Source organism: Pleurodeles waltl, chromosome 8 (genome assembly GCF_031143425.1).
Source record: "Pleurodeles waltl isolate 20211129_DDA chromosome 8, aPleWal1.hap1.20221129, whole genome shotgun sequence".
In the NCBI taxonomy this organism is placed as follows: Eukaryota; Metazoa; Chordata; class Amphibia; order Caudata; family Salamandridae; genus Pleurodeles; species Pleurodeles waltl.
The window spans coordinates 1,214,740,489-1,214,761,114 of record NC_090447.1 but is presented as its reverse complement, the minus strand read 5'-3'; positions in this window follow the sequence as shown (position 1 = coordinate 1,214,761,114).

Genomic DNA, 20,626 nt, shown 5'->3' with positions numbered 1-20,626 from the left:
GGCCATTCCCAGCAGAGCCTCCGTGGTCTTCCTGCTCCCGCGGCGGATGTCCTCCCACCTCTTGCGGCAGTGGGTGCCCCGTCTGTTGTGGACCCCCAGGGTCCGGACGTGCTTGGCGATGGCACGCCAAATGTCCATTTTTTTATGGGCGCTGACCTATGTGACATGTACAGGGGGAGAAAATAAAATATCATCATTTTCTGCATGCTCGATGTGAGTGCCCCCCCCACCCTTGCCATGTGGCACATGCTCTCATCTGTCGTTTGATGCATGCCTCTTTCGCTCCCCTCCCCACCATCGTTCATTCACCCCACTCAACCCAGGCATTGGCCATAAAGCATGGTCCCAGTGTATTTACCTGTTGGTCTGGAGGACCGTAGAGTAGCGCATACTGGGGGAGGACCCCATCCACGAGTTTCTCCAATTCTTCTTAAGTGAAGGCAGGGGCCCTTTCCCCAGTCGCAGCAGCCATTGTCTCTTCCAGACCGAGGTCACAGCAGCACTTGCAGTATAGGTCCTCTCCTGTGGATGATCAGGTCTCGAGTGATTAAGCAGATAGAAAATGGCGGTCACGCCCGCGGCGGTGCATACTGCAGCGATGCGTACCGCGACCACCGGCGCACATCGTCATTGGCTCCTGAAACCCATAGGGTTCAATGTTAACCAATGCGGCTTTGCACCACGGTCTTCGACCGCCTACCGCCACAGTGTGCCACGCCAGCGCATTGACCTCACATCCCACTGTTGCACTTCACAGGTCAGGCAGACGCCATTTCATGGGCCCATATGGCTTAATTCCTACTGCGTCACACATGCCTAGGCCTTGCATCGACACTCAAACAAGCCATTCACTGCATAGAGAATCGTGTACTGTGCATGCTGTGGGAACGTACCTGTGGGTTGATTGACTTTGTGCTCGCTGTTGTCCTTCCTAGGCACCGTCCGCTGGGACTTGCGAGGAGATGGAGGAATCTTCCCGTGTACAGACCGCTGGTGGACCTGTCGACAATGGAAGAAAGACATGTCATATTGACATACAGGCTTGACCAAGCCACTATACAGGAACTGTGTGCCCAGCTGGAGCCAGACCTGATGTCACCCATCCGCCAACCCACAGGGATTCCCCCTCTAGTGCAGGTGCTGTCAGTACTCCATTTTTTGGCAAGTGGGTAATTTCAATCAACAGTGGCCATTTCATCAGGGATGTCACAGCCTATGTTTTCCAAGGTGTTGTCCAGAGTGTTGTCTGCCCTGATGAAATACATGCGGAGCTACATTGTTTTCCCTGAGGTGGGCGACTTGGCTACAGTGAAGGGTGATTTCTATGCCCTTGGACATATTCCCAACATCATAGGTGCAATTGATGGGACACATGTGGCTTTGGTCCCCCCCAGCAGGAGTGAACAGGTGTACAGGAACAGAAAAAGTTATCATTCGATGAATGTACAGGTGGTCTGTTTGGCTGACCAGTACATCTCCCATGTAAATGCCAAGTTCCCTGGGTCAGTGCATGACGCGTACATCATGCGAAATAGCAGCATCCCTTATGCGATGGAACAACTACAGAGACACCGTGTGTGGCTAATTGGTGACTCTGGTTACCCCAACCTGTCCTGGCTACTGACCCCAGTGAGGAATCCCAGGACCAGGGCAGAGGAACGGTACAATGAGGCCCATGGGCGTACTAGGAGGGTGATCGAACGCACCTTCGGCCTCCTGAAGGCCAGGTTTAGGTGCCTGCATATGACAGATGGATCCCTAATGTACTCACCAAAGAAGGTGTGTCATATCATCGTGGCCTGCTGTATGCTTCACAACCTGGCTTTGCGATGCCAGGTGCCTTTCCTGCAGGAGGATGGTTCAGACGGTGGTGTAGTGGCAGCTGTGGAGCCTGTGGAGAGTGAAGAGGAGGAAGACGATGAGGACGACACAGAAAACATGGACACAGTAATAGAGCAGTATTTTCAATAACACACAGGTAAGAATCAACACCGGCAATTTACATTTACTTACAGTCTCCTGCCTCTCTACTGTCTGTCCTTTTCCCCCAGTGTATGTTAACTGAGTTGTGACTTTCCCTTCCAATTTCAGAGATGTGGGCCCCACTGCGTGACCTCTGCTTTGTTTGCCCATGGACTACAGCTGTGTGACAGTGGTATGTTGTCATCAGAATGTAACTTGACATTTTGCAACGGTTAAGTCTAATACATTTGTTCAAAATACAGGCAGACTCCAGATTATTTTTGTGCAATAAGTATTTTTATTAAAGTGCTCAATTTAGGGACATGGTTGAAAAATCGGTGATGGGTGATGGTGGAGGAATGTCCATGGCAGAGTCCAGATTCTCAGTCTCACAGGTGCATTGTCCATATGCCTGTGGAAGGTGGAGCAGGGGCAGTTTAAGGTTGGACAGGGTGACAATGTGGGACAGTGGGATGACATCAGGGGGTATCCTTTCCTGGCGGGGGTCTTGGCATCCTACTCTGTCTTCTTCCTAGATCTCAGGCCTGCTTGCGGGGTGGTTCTCCTTCTGCAGGAGGTGGGGTTCTGGTGGCCTGTTGTTCTTGTGTGGGGGCCTCCTGTCCACTAGCGCCGGCGGAGGTGGTAGCCTGTTCTTGGTCCATGTTAGTGACAGGGGCCCTTTTTTGTGCCACAGTGTCTCGCAATGTGGTGACAATCTGGTTGAGAGCCACGACGATGGTGCCCATTGCGGAAGTAATGTTTCTCAGTTCTTCCCTGAACCCCATAAACTGTTCCTCCTGCAGTACCTGGATCTCCTGGAACCTGGCCAGTACCGTCACCATCGTCTCCTGGGAGTGGTGGTAGGCTACCATGATGGAGGAGAGGGCCTTGTGGAGAGTGGGTTCCCTGGGCCTATCCCCCCCTGTTGCACAGCAGCCCTCCCAGTTCCCCAGTTTCCCTGGGCCTCTGTTGGGGTGGTGGGTTAACCTGGGTGCCCTGTAGTGGTGGACACACTGCTGATTGACGTGTCCTGGAGACAGAGGGATGGGCCCGCTGGGTGGGAGCTGTGCTGGTGTTCCCAGAGGGCGGTAGGTCTGCTGTGGCCTGTGGCTGTGTGAGGGGAACCGACTGTCCCGAGGTCCCCGATGGGCCGGGCTGGTCATCTGGGTCCACGGAGACAGAGCTGCTGTCATCACTGGGGGCCTCTTCTGACGGTGGGATGGACATTTCTGGACCCTCCTGGGCGGTGTGGTGGCGTTCGGGTCCTGCAGGGGTATAAGAGTATGGTTATTGCTTTTGTGTGTGCCATATCGTGCAATGGGTGGGTGCCCGTGTACCCCAGGCATTTCCTTGTGGGGGCTGTTGTGACGGTGGTTTCTGGGGGAGATGGGTATGTGCAGTGGGCATGCTTAGGTGACGGGTGTCCATGGTTTGTGGTGGCATGCAGGGTTTGGTGTTGGGATGGGTGGGTTGTGATGGTGAGACATTAGCAAGGAGGATGTGTGATAGGGGTGGGGGGCGAGGGTGGGGGTATGAGTTGGCATGCTGGATGGGGTGGGGGGGATGAAGTAGTGAAGATAAGACTTACCAGAGTCCATTCCTCCAGCTACTCCTGCGAGGCCCTCAGGATGCAGGATGTTCAAGACTTGCTCCTCCCATGTTGTAAATTCAGGGGGTTGAGGTGGGGGTCTGCCGCCAGTCTTCTGCACCGCGATGTTATGCCTGGATACCATGGAACGCACCTTCCCCCGTAGGTCGTTCCACCGCTTCCTGATGTAGTCCTGATTTCGTGGATGCTGTCCCACAGCGTTGACCTGTCCACTATTCTTTGCCATAGCTCCATCTTCCTGGCAATGCTGGTGTGCTGCACCTGTGTCCCGAAGAGCTGTGGCTCTACCCGAACTATTTCCTCCACCATGACCCTGAGTTCAGCGTCTGAGAACCTGGGGTGTCTTGGGGGTGTCATGGGGTGGTGTGGATGAGGTGTGGGGTGGAGTATGTGTTGATGAGTGTGGTGAGTGTGGTGGTGTGTGGTGTTTTGTGCGTGGATGTTGTGTGGGTGATGGTGTATTGTGCCTCTGTGTGATAGTGTTCTCTATTCTGTGCTGTCTCTCTCTGGGCTTCTCTCGGTAATTGTGGTCGTAGGGGTTTGTGGGTGATGTGGGTGTGTGTTTTATATTGTACTGGGTGTGTGGGAGTGTTGTGTGTATGTGTATCAGGTGTGTGTATTTCAATTTGTCCAATGTGGTTGTGTTTTGTAAGTTTGTGTGTATTTTGAGTGCGGCGGTGTGTACCGCCAATGGAATACCCCGGTTGAAAGACCGCCGCGTGGATTCGTGGGTCGGAATGGCATGGGTGTTTCTCTGTTGGCGTGATGGTGGAGGTTTGGTCATCGCCAGTTTTTCGCTGCCCTTTGATGTGGCGGACTTTTGTGGTTGTCGGGATTTTGGCGGTTTGCCTGTTGCGGGTCAGAATGACCGTGGCGGTCTTCTGACCGGCGGTAAGCGCCTTTTACCGCCGAGGTTGGAATGACCCCCATAGTGACATGCCCCACAGCAAAGGCAGGTCACACTTTGGACCTTATTTTTACAAGTTTGCTGAGGGTTAGAGGCGAACGCTCACTATCCTTTACATAGTCTGATCACCACCTGATCAAGCCACAGATCCCAAAAGACAATGAATCTGCTAAGCCAAGTAGAACAGCCAACAGAATGAAAAGACAGTGGAAAACAATCACTCCTGACTCCATTTCTAAATCTTTGAGCCCATAAAGATACAATTGAGTAACAATAAAAATACAGTCTCATCTGTTTATCATGTGTTTTTCTGAGAAATGCGCAGCACTGAGACCACCCTAGTGACATTCACAGATACCATCAGACTGCCCCTGGATGCTGGTACTCCAGTTATGCTGCTATTGCTTGATCTATCAGCGGCTTTCAACACAGTCTCCCAATTCTACTCCATAGGCTTTATGACATGGGTATTATATGTGGTAGTGCACTACACTGGCTCAGGGACTTTCTTGACAATCAAACTCAGACTTTCACTCTAGACTTCTTCAGGTTGCGAACAATTCTGATAAACAAAGGAGTGTTGCAGGGTTCTTCCCTGAGCCCAACACTATTAACTATATAGCGTCCTTTCGCAAACTGTTAAAACACAGGGGTTCAAAATAATATTGTGCACTGACAATACCCAAATTTAATTTCTTTTGGTAAGGACCCATATATGGTCGAATCTAGGATCTCCAAATGTATGATGAAAATTGCTAACTGGATGGCAAGCAATTGCCTTCAATCAAACGGTGACAAGACTGAGATTCTGATGTTTGGAAAGGCTCAGAAGCTCCGATCTGCAGACTAGTAGGCCACTAAATTATGGTCTCCACCACCCCCAAGACAGGTGCTAAAAACCTTAGCGTTAATCTGGATCAGGTACTATCCAAGAAAGATCAGGATAGAGCTACCTGCAAGTCTTGTTTTGCCACATTCCACCTTCCAAGAGAAGTCTCCCCTTGGCTCCAGTCCGCTTCAATGAAAGCCCTAGTCAAGGACTTGATTACAAGCCACCTCGACTATGGGAATGGTCTACTGGTAGCTTCAAATTATACTTTATTGTCTAGGCTCCATCCATGCTCTTCCTCTGCACCCACCCTGAAATCTTTGCACTGGCTGCGAGTCAGGAAGTACACTATTTTTCAGCTTTGTTGTCTCACACATAAGGCACTAAACACCTCATCACCAGTCTACACGCACAACAGACTCTGCCTTTATTGCCCCTCCAGACAGCCAAGATCCACAAACAGAGCTCTATTATGGATCCCTTGTGTCCGCACCTTAATGTATGGAAGTAGATCCTTTCATATTAGGCTCTGTTCCATTGAAATAAACTTTCTTTCCAAGTTTGTTTATGCATGGAACTAAAAAGGTTCAAAAGTCTTTTAAAGATGTGGCTGTTTTAAATGCATTGCACTGACTTTGACTAGTGAAGCGCTGAATGACATGACATGATATGACAACAGTCCAAATCATATTCTGCACAAAGCTAGCTAATGGCCTAGGGGCCTGGTCAAGCTGGCAAGGAAGCATAGTTGATATTGCCACTTCAACAGCTTTCACAGCTAAAAGAAATACATAAACCTAAAGAACATCTTCTCTGTGTGAGTGCCTTCTATTCAGCCAGTAATAGGTTGAAAAAATAAAAAAAGGATAGAAAATGAAACAACATTTAATACAAGCACATATGGAACAGAAGCTTTCACAGTCCAACTCAGCACAGTGGGGTTTGGCACCAGTAGCTGGACATTTCAAGTTTGAATAAAACCAGCCCTGTGAATTTTCTGGAAACATCAAGTTCTTGGAATTCATCTTGCATACATACACATTGAAAGCCTTTTTAACTGCAATGCCACTAGAGAGACATGTCATCAGATGCAATGTTTCTTAAGGTATATTGGGAAAACAAGCCAGTTGCTCTAACAAAAGTTGGCAAATACAGACAGAATGCACAGTATAAATGTAAATGCCACACTAATGGAGCAATATCAAAACTACAAGTACATAGAGTGTAAACTAGCTGAGGTTGTAATATTAGATTTATGAGAAAACGACCCTTTTTGCATGATCCTTCCCATATTTTGCTGAATTGAATTGTCATTTAGAGTGTGCACACTCATGCATTACTGCCCCCTTTCCAATCTATATGCTCTGATCCCTAAAACAAGTAGAAATTGGCTAATCCATAACCTGTGTATATTTAACTCTCCAATAAGGCTATTTTATGTGGTGAAGCAACTGCACTCATGCCATGGAAAGTTAGATATCATTAGTGGACTGCAGTACTCATGAAACGATCACCTGGTGAAGAACAGAAGAACTACACAATCCTGATGCATGGGATGCCCTGATTAATACAATAGTAAAGAAGAGTACTCATTCAGATACCTGTAAACCTTTTATAGATAGGATGCAGAGAAGCACATGTTGTTATCTATTTCAAGAGGTATATCAATATATCTCCAAAGTAGTTTGACGATAGGGATGAAAAGCTGTTCCTTCTTGTTGTGGAGAAGAATCAAAAACAAGTAATAAGGAATAAGGAAGTGGCTTGTATAAGTAAAAATAAAATTCACACATAAGACCATAGTTTATACTTCAAATATTTTCAACTAATACTATGGCCTGAACTGAAGCTAATGTTCCCTAAACTTGTTGTCGTATTATGAAAAGTTCAATAAGAGGAATGTCGCTGAGTGACAGGCAAATTCATATCTTAATGCATTCTGAATATGGACTGAATTATCTCTAAAACAGCGCCAGTCCTAAAAGCAACACAATATATCATTATTAGAATAATTGGTATATCAAATGTCCATAAAAATAAAAAATAAATAAACACATCCCTTACAACAACCAATGCGAACACTGATCCACATGCAACTCCAAAAGTAATGCCAATAGTAGGCATCCATGACCCACAAATATTGAGTAATATCACTTATAAAAAATATTCAATATTTCCTTGGACCTTGATACATCATTTTATGTGCCTTTTGAAATTCGCCAAACAATAAAGTTGAGAGAGCGTAGCTTATATAATCAATATTAACATGAAATGTTTATGAACTAATGTGAAATAATGTTGCATAAAAAATGTGTAAGGAAATGCCTCCTTGGCATGGTTACCCCCTGACGTTTTGGCTTTGCTGATGCTATGTTTTGAATTGAAAGTGTGCTGAGGCCTGCTAACCAGGCCCCAGCACCAGTGTTCTTTCCCTAACCTGTACTTTTGTATCCACAATTGGGACACCCTGGCATCCAGGTAAGTCCCTTGTAACTGGTACCTCTGGTACCAAGGGCCCTGATGCCAGGGAAGGTCTCTAAGGGCTGCAGCATGTCTTATGCCACCCTGGAGACCCCTCACTCAGCACAGACACACTGCTTGCCAGCTTGTGTGTGCTGGTGAGAACTAAGGGCCAGATGTACCAAACGTTTAGCGAGTCGCAAACGGCAAAATTTGCTGTTTGCCACTCGCTAAACGCGTATCCCAATGCAGAAATGCATTTTGCGAGTCGTTACCGACTCGCAAAATGCATTTCAGACTCGCAAATAGGAAGGGGTGTTCCCTTCCTATTTGCGAGTCGCATTGGGATGCAATACCATTTGCGACCGCATATGCGGTCGCAAATAGCATCGCAGTTACCATCCACTTCAAGTGGATGGTAACCCAATCGCATATTGGAAGGGGTCCCCATGGGACCCCTTCCAGTTTGTGACTGGAGCCCAAAATATTTTTTCAGGGCAGGGAGTGGTCCAAGGGACCACTCCCTGCCCTGAAAAAAACCCGAAACTAAAGGTTTCGTTTTTTTTGAAGTGCAGCTCGTTTTCCTGTTAGGAAAACGGGCTACACTTAAAAAAAAAAAAAACTGCTTTATTTAAAAGCAGGTCGCTAACATGGAGGTCTGCTGACGTCAGCAGGCCTCTATGTTAGCGAGTGCCTATACTCGCAATGGGGCCGCAATTTGAGACCCACCTCATGAATATTCATGAGGTGGGTCATTGCGACCCCATTGCGAGTTGCAGTCTGTGTCTGAGACACCGTACTGCATAGCAATTTGCGACTTGCAAATTGCGAGTCGCAGGGACTCGCAATTTGCAAGTCGCAAATTGCTAATTTGCTACATCTGGCCCAAAATGAGTAAGTCGACATGGCACTCCCCTCAGGGTGCCATGCCAGCCTCTCACTGCCTTTGCAAGTATAGATAAGTCACCCCTCTAGCAGGCCTTACAGCCCTAAGGCAGGGTGCACTATACCATAGGTGAGGGCACCAGTGCATGAGCACTGTGCCCCTACAGTGTCTAAGCCAAACCTTAGACATTGTAAGTGCAGGGTAGCCATAAGAGTATATGGTCTGGGAGTTTGTCAAACACGAACTCCACAGCACCATAATGGCTACACTGAAAACTGGGAAGTTTGGTATCAAACTTCTCAGCACAATAAATGCACACTGATGCCAGTGTACATTTTATTGTGAAATACACCCCAGAGGGCACCTTAGAGGTGCCCCCTGAAACCTTAACCGACTATCTGTGTAGGCTGACTGGTTCCAGCAGCCTGCCACAACCGAGACATGTTGCTGGCCCCATGGGGAGAGTGCCTTTGTCACTCTGAGGCCAGTAACAAAGCCTGCACTGGGTGGAGATGCTAACACCTCCCCCAGGCAGGAGCTGTAACACCTGGCGGTGAGCCTCAAAGGCTCACCCCCTTTGTTCCAGCATCACAGGGTACTCCAGCTAGTGGAGTTGCCCGCCCCCTCCGGCCACGGCCCCACTTTTGGCGGCAAGGCCGGAGGAAATAATGAGAATAACAAGGAGGAGTCACTGACCAGTCAGGACAGCCCCTAAGGTGCCCTGAGCTGAAGTGACTCTAACTTTTAGAAATCCTCCATCTTGCAGATGGAGGATTCCCCCAATAGGGATAGGATTGTGACCCCCTCCCCTTGGGAGGAAGCACAAAGAGTGTGTACCCACCCTCAGGGCTAGTAGCCATTGGCTACTAACCCCCCCAGACCTAAACACACCCTTAAATTTTGTATTTAAGGGCTTCCCTGAACCTAAAGATTTAGATTCCTGCAACTACAAGAAGAAGAGGACTGCTGAGCTGAAAGACCCCTGCAGAAGAATAAAAGAAGACACCAACTGCTTTGGCCCCAGACCTACCGGCCTGTCTCCTGCCTTCTAAAGAAACCTGCTCCAGCGACGCTTTCCCCAGGACCAGCGACCTCTGAATCTCCAGAGGACTGCCCTGCTTCAAGAAAGACAAGAAACTCCAGAGGACAGCGGCACTGCTCCAAAAAGACTGCAACTTTGTTACAGAGGAGCAGATTTAAAGACACCTGCAAATCCCCACAAGAAGCGTGAGACTTGCAACACTGCACCCGGTGACCCCGACTCGACTGGTGGAGAACCAACACCTCAGGGAGGACCCTCCGGCGACTCCGAGACCGTGAGTAACCAAAGTTGTCCCCCCTGAGCCCCCACAGCGACACCTGCAGAGGGAATCCTGAGGCTCCCCCTGACCGCGACTGCCTGACTCTAAAATCCCGACGTCTGGAAAAGACCCTGCACCCGCAGCCCCCAGCACCTGAAGGAACGGAACTTCAGTGCAGGAGTGACCCCCAGGAGGCCCTCTCCCTTGCCCAGGTGGTGGCTACCCCGAGGAGCCCCCCCTTGCCTGCCTGCACCGCTGAAGAGACCCCTTGGTCTCCCATTGACTCCCATTGGAAACCCGACGCTAGTTTACACACTGCACCCGGCTGCCCCCGCGCTGCTGAGGGTGTACTTTTTGTGTGGACTTCTGTCCCCCCCGGTGCCCTACAAAACCCCCCTGGTCTGCCCTCCGAAGACGCGGGTACTTACCTGCTGGCAGACTAGAACCGGGGCACCCCCTTCTCTCCATTGAAGCCTATGTGTTTTGGGCACCTCTTTGACCTCTGCACCTGACCGGCCCTGAGCTACTGGTGTGGTAACTTTGGGGTTGCTCTGAACCCCCAACGGTGGGCTACCTTGGACCCAAAACTGAACCCTGTAGGTGGGTTACTTACCTGCAAAAACTAACAATACTTTACCTCCCCCAGGAACTGTGAAAATTGCACTGTGTCCACTTTTAAAACAGCTATTTGTGTTTTATGTGAAAAGTATATATGCTACTGTAATTATTCAAAGTTCCTAAAGTACTTACCTGCAATACCTTTTTAATGATATATTACATGTAGAATTTGAACCTGTGGTTCTTAAAATAAACTAAGAAAAGATATGTTTCTATAACAAAAACCTATTGGCTGGAATTGTCTCTGAGTGTGTGTTCCTCATTTATTGCCTGTGTGTATGTAAAACAAATGCTTAACTCTACTCCTTTGATAAGCCTACTGCTCGACCACACTACCACAAAATAGAGCATTAGTATTATCTCTTTTTGCCACTATCTTACCTCTAAGGGGAACCCTTCGACTCTGTGCATGCTATTCCTTACTTTGAAATAGCACATACAGAGCCAACTTCCTACATTGGTGGATCAGCGGTGGGGTACAAGACTTTGCATTTGCTGGACTACTCAGCCAATACCTGATCACACGACAAATTCCAAAAATTGTCATTAGAAATTGATTTTTGCAATTTGAACTATTTTTCTAAATTCTTTTAAGTCCTGCTAGGGCCTTGTGTTAGTCCCTGTTAGCAGTGCTTTTAGAGTTTAAAAGTTTGGTAAAAGCTCTTGGGCCCAGGGGGACCCTCAAGGGAAGAGTTGTGTAAGGGACAAGAAACCTGTCCCTCTCTTGAAGGCCTTAGGCAGCAAGCTGCTGAAGAGTCCAATGGCAAGAAAACTGGAACACATAGGGTCTATTTGGAAGATGGACTCCTGTACACTGAGGCAAGAGATCCCAAACCTGGTGCCACTAGGAGAGTGGTAGTGCCTCAGGAGTTCAGAGAGTTTATTCTGACCTTAGCCCATGATATTCCCCTTGCTGGGCATTTGGGACAAACCAAGACGTGGGAGAGGTTAGTCAACCACTTCTACTGGCCCAACATGTCCCAGAAAGTTAAGGAGTTTTGTGTCTCCTGTACCACCTGTCAAGCCAGTGGTAAGACAGGTGGACATCCAAAGGCCCCCCTCATTCCACTTCCAGTGGTGGGGGTCCCCTTTGAAAGAGTGGGTGTGGACATAGTGGGTCCACTTGAACCTCCCACAGCCTCAGGAAATATGTACATCCTAGTAGTAGTGGATCATGCTGCTAGGTATCCTGAAGCTATTCCCCTTAGGTCGACTACTGCCCGTGCAGTAGCCAAGGCCCTCATTGGTATCTTTACCAGAGTGGGCTTCCCTAAGGAGGTGGTGTCTGACAGAGGTACCAACTTCATGTCAGCATACCTGAAACACATGTGGAATGAGTGTTGAGTGACTTATAAATTCACTACACCCTATCATCCACAAACTAATGGCCTTGTTGAGAGATTCAACAAGACATCATGGGGCTCCCAGAAAAACTCAAAAGGAGATGGGATGTCCTTTTGCCATGTCTGCTTTTCGCTTACAGAGAGGTGCCTCAGAAGGGAGTAGGGTTCTCACCCTTTGAACTTCTGTTTGGCCACCCTGTAAGGGGACCACTTGCTCTTGTTAAAGAAGGCTGGGAGAGACCTTTTCATGAGCCTAAACAAGACATAGTGGACTATGTACTTGGCCTTCGCTCAAGAATGGCAGAGTACATGGAAAAGGCAAGTACAAACCTTGAGGCCAGCCAACAGCTCCAGAAGTTTTGGTATGACCAAAAGGCTGCAATGGTTGAGTTTCAACCAGGGCAGAAAGTCTGGGTTTTGGAGCCTGTGGCTCCCAGGGCACTTCAGGACAGATGGAGTGGCCCTTACCCAATCCTAGAGAAGAAGAGTCAGGTCACCTACCTGGTGGACCTAGGCACCAGCAGGAGCCCCAAGAGGGTGATCCATGTAAACCGCCTAAAACTCTTCCATGATAGGGCTGATGTGAATCTGTTGATGGTAACAGATGAGGACCAGGAAGCTGAGAGTGAGCCTCTCCCTGATCTCCTCTCATCAGACCCTAAAGATGGCTCAGTGGATGGAGTGATCTATTCAGACACCCTCTCTAGCCAACAGCAATCTGACTGTAGGAAGGTCCTGCAGCAGTTTGCTGAGCTCTTTTCCCTAACCCCTGGTCAGACACACCTGTGTACCCATGATGTGGACACAGGAGACAGCATGCCTGTCAAAAACAAAATCTTCAGACAGTCTGATCAAGTTAAGGAAAGCATCAAGGTGGAAGTCCACAAGATGCTGGAGTTGGGAGTAATTGAGCACTCTGACAGCCCCTGGGCTAGCCCAATGGTCTTAGTCCCCAAACCTCACACCAAAGATGGAAAGAGAGAGATGAGGTTTTGTGTGGACTACAGAGGTCTTAATTCTGTCACCAAGACAGATGCCCATCCCATTCCTAGAGCTGACGAGCTGATTGACAAATTAGGTGCTGCCAAATTCTTAAGTACCTTTGACTTGACAGCAGGGTACTGGCAAATCAAAATGGCACCTGGAGCAAAAGAGAAAACAGCATTCTCCACACCTGATGGGCATTATCAGTTTACTGTTATGCCCTTTGGTTTAAAGAATGCCCCTGCCACCTTCCAAAGGTTGGTGAATCAAGTCCTTGCTGGGTTGGAGTCCTTTAGTGCAGCTTATCTTGATGATATTGCTGTCTTTAGCTCCAACTGGCAGGATCACCTGGTCCACCTGAAGAAGGTTTTGAAGGCTCTGCAATCAGCAGGCCTCTCTATCAAGGCATCCAAATGCAAGATAGGGCAGGGAACTGTGGTTTACTTGGGACACCTTGTAGGTGGAGGCCAATTTCAGCCACTCCAACCTAAGATCCAGACTATTCTGGACTGGGCAGCTCCAAAAACCCAGACTCAAGTCAGGGCATTCCTTGGCTTGACTGGGTACTATAGGAGGTTTGTGAAGGGATATGGATCCATTGTGACAGCCCTCACAGAACTCACCTCCAAGAAAATACCCAAGAAGGTAAACTGGACTGTAGAATGCCAACAGGCCTTTGACACCCTGAAACAAGCAATGTGCACAGCACCAGTTCTAAAAGCTCCAGATTACTCCAAGCAATTCATTGTGCAAACAGATGCCTCTGAACATGGGATAGGGGCAGTTTTGTCCCAAACAAATGATGATGGCCTTGACCAGCCTGTTGCTTTCATTAGCAGGAGGTTACTCCCCAGGGAGCAGCGTTGGAGTGCCATTGAGAGGGAGGCCTTTGCTGTGGTTTGGTCCCTGAAGAAGCTGAGACATACCTCTTTGGTACTCACTTTGTAGTTCAAACTGACCACAGACCTCTCAGATGGCTGATGCAAATGAAAGGTGAAAATCCAAAACTGTTGAGGTGGTCCATCTCCCTACAGGGAATGGACTTTATAGTGGAACACAGACCTTGGACTCCCCATGCCAATGCAGATGGCCTTTTCAGGTTCTTCCACTTAGAAAATGAAGACTCTCTTGGGAAAGGTTAGTCTCATCCTCTTTCGTGGTGGTGGGGGGATTGTGTAAGGAAATGCCTCCTTGGCATGGTTACCCCCTGACTTTTTGCCTTTGCTGATGCTATGTTTTGAATTGAAAGTGTGCTGAGGCCTGCTAACCAGGCCCCAGCACCAGTGTTCTTTCCCTAACGTGTACTTTTGTATCCACAATTGACACACCCTGGCATCCAGGTAAGTCCCTTGTAACTGGTACCTCTGGTACCAAGGGCCCTGATGCCAGGGAAGGTCTCTAAGGGCTGCAGCATGTCTTATGCCACCCTGGAGACCCCTCACTCAGCACAGACACACTGCTTGCCAGCTTGTGTGTGCTGGTGAGAACAAAATGAGTAAGTCGACATGGCACTCCCCTCAGGGTGCCATGCCAGCCTCTCACTGCCTATGCAAGTATAGATACGTCACCCCTCTAGAAGGCCTTACAGCCCTAAGGCAGGGTGCACTATACCATAGGTGAGGGCACCAGTGCATGAGCACTGTGCCCCTACAGTGTCTAAGCCAAACCTTAGACATTGTAAGTGCAGGGTAGCCATAAGAGTATATGGTCTGGGAGTTTGTCAAACACGAACTCCACAGCACCATAATGGCTACACTGAAAACTGGGAAGTTTGGTATCAAACTTCTCAGCACAATAAATGCACACTGATGCCAGTGTACATTTTATTGTGAAATACACCCCAGAGGGCACCTTAGAGGTGCCCCCTGAAACCTTAACCGACTATCTGTGTAGGCTGACTGGTTCCAACAGCCTGCCACAACCGAGACATGTTGCTGGCCCCATGGGGAGAGTGCCTTTGTCACTCTGAGGCCAGTAACAAAGCCTGCACTGGGTGGAGATGCTAACACCTCCCCCAGGCAGGAGCTGTAACACCTGGCGGTGAGCCTCAAAGGCTCACCCCCTTTGTTCCAGCACCACAGGGCACTCCAGCTAGTGGAGTTGCCCGCCCCCTCCGGCCACGGCCCCACTTTTGGCAGCAAGGCCGGAGGAAATAATGAGAATAACAAGGAGGAGTCACTGGCCAGTCAGGACAGCCCCTAAGGTGTCCTGAGCTGAAGTGACTCTAACTTTTAGAAATCCTCCATCTTGCAGATGGAGGATTCCCCCAATAGGGATAGGATTGTGACCCCCTCCCCTTGGGAGGAGGCACAAAGAGGGTGTACCCACCCTCAGGGCTAGTAGCCATTGGCTACTGACCCCCCAGACCTAAACACGCCCTTAAATTTAGTATTTAAGGGCTTCCCTGAACCTAAAGATTTAGATTCCTGCAACTACAAGAAGAAGAGGACTGCTGAGCTGAAAGACCCCTGCAGAAGAAGAAAAGAAGACACCAACTGCTTTGGCCCCAGACCTACCGGCCTGTCTCCTGCCTTCTAAAGAAACCTGCTCCAGCGACGCTTTCCCCAGGACCAGCGACCTCTGAATCCTCAGAGGACTGCCCTGCTTCAAGAAAGACAAGAAACTCCCGAGGACAGCGGCACTGCTCCAAAAGGACTGCAACTATGTTACAGAGGAGCAGATTTAAAGACCCCTGCAAATCCCCGCAAGAAGCGTGAGACTTGCAACACTGCACCCGGCGACCCCGAGGGAGGACCCTCCGGCGACTCCGAGACCGTGAGTAACCAAAGTTGTCCCCCCTGAGCCCCCACAGCGACGCCTGCAGAGGGAATCCCGAGGCTCCCCCTGACCGCGACTGCCTGACTCTAAAATCCCGACGGCTGGAAAAGACCCTGCACCCGCAGCCCCCAGCACCTGAAGGAACGGAACTTCAGTGCATGAGTGACCCCCAGGAGGCCCTCTCCCTTGCCCAGGTGGTGGCTACCCCGAGGAGCCCCCCCCTTGCCTGCCTGCACCGCTGAAGAGACCCCTTGGTCTCCCATTGACTCCCATTGGAAACCCAACGCTAGTTTACACACTGCACCTGGCCGCCCCGCGCTGCTGAGGGTGTACTTTTTGTGTGGACTTCTGTCCCCCCCGGTGCCCTACAAAACCCCCCAGGTCTGCCCTCCGAAGACGCGGGTACTTACCTGCTGGCAGACTGGAACCGGGGCACCCCCTTCTCTCCATTGAAGCCTATGTGTTTTGGGCACCTCTTTGACCTCTGCACCTGACCGGCCCTGAGCTGCTGGTGTGGTAACTTTGGGGTTGCTCTGAACCCCCAACGGTGGGCTACCTTGGACCCAAAACTGAACCCTGTAGGTGGGTTACTTACCTGCAAAAACTAACAATACTTTACCTCCCCCAGGAACTGTGAAAATTGCAGTGTCCACTTTTAAAACAGCTATTTGTGTTTTATGTGAAAAGTATATATGCTACTATAATTATTCAAAGTTCCTAAAGTACTTACCTGCAATACCTTTCAAATGAGATATTACATGTAGAATTTGAACCTGTGGTTCTTAAAATAAACTAAGAAAATATATTTTTCTATAACAAAAACGTATTGGCTGGAATTGTCTCTGAGTGTGTGTTCCTCATTTATTGCCTGTGTTTATGTACAACAAATGCTTAACACTACTCCTTTGATAAGCCTACTGCTCGACCACACTACCACAAAATAGAGCATTAGTATTATCTCTTTTTGCCACTATCTTACCTCTAAGGGGAACCCTTCGACTCTGTGCATGCTATTCCTTACTTTGAAATAGCACATACAGAGCCAACTTCCTACAAAATGTATTAATGTATTTTACTAAACGTGCGCTTGAAATGTGCCCATGGGGAGTGGCCGCTAACATATACAGGGACTAATGAAACTGACTAATAATGTTGGAATGCTATATTATGATATGATTTTATAATATTAATAATAAGGTACAAGTAAAGGCTTCTGCTAATAAATTATTAGGCTTTAGTTAGCATGAGTCGAGGCCTAGCTGCCTGACTCTCATATTAAATGTGTTTTCTAAAGTACAGTGTGCTGACTTGCTGAAGGACATGAACTCTTGTTTTCTCCAAACTAGAAGCTGAATGTAACTGTAGTAGATCTGTTCTCATGAAATTCAACTTGCTTATAGAAACATTTTAGTTGAATGCAACAGTGTAGATTAGTAGCAGGTACAAGGTCACCTGAACCGGTACAGACAATGGAGCCACTGACTGAAGATGTCCAAAGGACCACGAGAGCATAAAATCATACCGGACATTCCACCCGCTAAAGACGTCAATCATAAGGACCAATAAAATACGTGAGAACTGTTATGGGGTGACAAATTCGATGAGCTAATTTGAAGACAATTGGATAAAGATAGTGGGGTGCAATCCCTTGTCCAATCAAATTTTAGGGGAATGTACAACGAAAATGGGATAAAAACCCTTGACACCAGGAGGTAAATTAGAACTAGAGACACTGTAGAACAGGAGAGAATAGGGGACTAGGAGAGAGTTAGGGAGATGCTGATGCGATTTGCTATGACCCAGACACTTTGTCACTTTGCATAGAGACTTTGCTGTTTGGTTCTTAAAATCATTCTTGCCTTATATTGGCCATTTACACTTTGCCTCCTTGTGAAGGAAGTGCCCCTTTACCTGATTGCTAAATTCCTGGCTGATGACGAACCAACTGATGTCCTGAGGACGAAGACCGAACCTGAGTGCTGACCCAAATACGGAGGGTAACTATATGACATGAAATTGTAATTGTCTGTTTGCTTTTCCTTTCTAGGTACCAACTGCTTCTTTTGACAGAGACCATAGCTAGATGTTTTCTAAATTGGTGTTACTAAATTGTTTTGCATGAAGTCCAACATGCCAATGCTAATTCAAGGTTAGGAGAGGGATTCACTAAACTGACCCAAATAGACAAATGACAATATGTATGCTTTGTTGAATAACATTATGATGATACTTTTCTAAGGATAACCTATGCTGACGCCGTGTTATATTCTAATGTTTGTGATTCTTGCTTTGATTAAATATTATCAGAGTTGCCATATTGTGACTATGCTAATGTGTTTCTTGGTTTTGAGACTAATAAACTTGCTAGTAGAATTGTAATTTACTTCACAAAATCGTACTAAACTGGTGTGGTCATTCATGACTGAAAGGTCATGGTGGTTTTTGAGTTTTATTAAATGTCTTTGATCAATCTGAATTGCCGTATCACTGTGAACTTTGACGACATTATTGACATATTGATTGACATGCTGATTAGCTATCTCGTCCTAATGTGTCTTCAATCAGGGTCAAAAGATTCATTGGCCTAAAACGAGTCCAAAGTGAGTAAATTAATCATAAAGGGACGCGTTAACAAAGTCATCATCTTATGCTCATTCGTACAATTCCATAATACAGGTCTTATTGGGTGGACAGAATATCCTACCCCCATGCCCCAGAGTCTAGGGCAGGTGGTAGGGTCCAAGGGTGTGGGATGAATTGATTGGCCAGTTTGTCAGGGGTGGATGAGAGGGTAATTGAAGTTGCTGAGTGGTCTTTTAGTAGGTGCTATTTTTTAAAGTCGTACCGGCAAGCAGGATCAGTGGTTTGAAAAGTGCTCCACTCTCCCACCCTTGTTCCAGGCTTTGATGAAGCAGGGTTGTTGTAGTTTGGGGGTTTGGCCAACATATTCTTGGATTGTTGGCTTTCAGGGTGGGCATGTTGCTGATGGTGAGCAGGGGCAGTGCAGTTGTTTGATATTTTTAAAAGTTGTCGCAACACAGATGTTGGACAGTCTAAGACCTACACTAAGGCCCTGATTATGACTTCGGCTGTGTTTTCACAAGACCGCCAAAGTCACAGGCGCCAGAAGACCACCAGTGCAGGAGGTCTTCCAACCCCCATACTACGAGTTCTGAAGGATTTCCGCCACAATTTGGGTGGAAATACATCAGTAGTTGTGCTGGCAGTCGGAGGCGCCGGGGCAGTCCCACCACCGGCCCTGCCGAAAGGACTCCACCAGCTGTATTACAAACTGTAATATGCCTGGCGGGTCCTGTCAGCGGTGGAAGTGCCTGTACCCGTTTCCTGCTGGACGACCTCCTCGCAGGACAAGGTAAGACGATCGTCCAACAGCGGAGGGGGGGTTGGAGGGTGGGTGTGTTGTCTGTGCGTGGGTGAGTGGGTGTTGGAATGTGTGTGCGTGTGTGAGTGGGTGTTTGAAAGCGTGTGTCTATGCATGTGTGCATGAGAGTGAGTATGGGTTTTTGAATGTGTGTATGATTGTTGAAGTGAGTGTGTGTATGTGTTTGTGTGAGTGAATGCGTGTATGTATTTGTGTGAATGAGTGTATGTGGGGCTGCATGTGGGTGTCTGTCTGTGCGTGTATGCGGGGAGGGGGGTGGAGGTGCTGTTCTGGAAGGAGGTGTGAAGTGGGGTGCTGTACTGAAAGGGAGGGTGGCAGTTCTGGTATTGAGGAGGGTGGGGGTATTAGGAGTGCAGGGGGAGTTGGGGGAGCCGATGATAGGACATTTCTATCTTGTCACTGGTAGCCTTTCCACCGGAGTTTTCGTGGTGATGCTACCGTCGTAGAAACCCTGGTGGAAAGCCAGTACTTAATACCGCCAGCGGTCTTCATTGGACCACCGGGTCAGAGATGCTAATCTCCGGCTAGGCTGTCCAACGGCCCTGGCTGTACAGGTGAGGATGTGGCGGGTTGGCAGAGGCCAACCCACCACCCTCATAATGTGGAAGTCATCACCGCTGGCCCATCGCCGGTGAGACCGCCACCACGGCTCTGGCGGTCTTCCGATTGCCAGGGTGATAATGAGGGCCTAAGTATTTAGAGGGTGGTTGAGATAGATGGCGTTCTCACTAATTTCCACAGTAATATAAAGTATAAATGAAGCAAACTTGGTAACTGGTGCTCAAGAATGGAGGAAGACCACCCTAATTTTCCTCAATCAATTTAAAGTTTTAATAGCTTTAAGCACTCATTAGTAAAGCCAGAATATTTCTCACTTTTCATATTTGATTGTTCCAAGCTTTATTTTTTAACCCAAGTGTTTAGATAGCTTACATGTCATTTTGATAAATGTTTCCTGATGACTCTAGTCTCCATGTCTTTTAGATTATGCTCAAATTCTTCAACTGAACAACAGTTTCTGCGTGCTCTTACCATTTCACCATAAGGAATGGCTTTATTTGATATTTGAGCGGCATGTAGTACTGCATTGCATGATGTTTCTTTACGATACATGCGGTTCCCTAATCGGGTGCCGTCAACAAATAATTCAACATCCAACAATGGATCTTCGTAAGATCATATTGAATTGTAAAGGACATATTACATGTGTTATTATCCAGATAAGCCACAAAAATCAATAACTCTTCCTTAGTCTCTGTCCATTCCACCAGCATGAAACTTCTATATCTTCCCCAGTAATAAATATGTTGTATCCATTTAGCACCCTTAGGGCTCCAGACCCACTCCCACTAAAAACATCCCATGAGGAGGTTAGCGTGAGAGGGAGCAAATTTGGAACCAATCACGAAACCCACAGGTCTGGTGGCATCATTTGCCCTGAAAACAAAAACAATATTACCCAGGACAATGCGGTACCGGAGCTTGACTGACCATGGCGCTCTTCAGTTAATTGTCTTGATAGAAGAGCGGACAGCATTTATGCGAT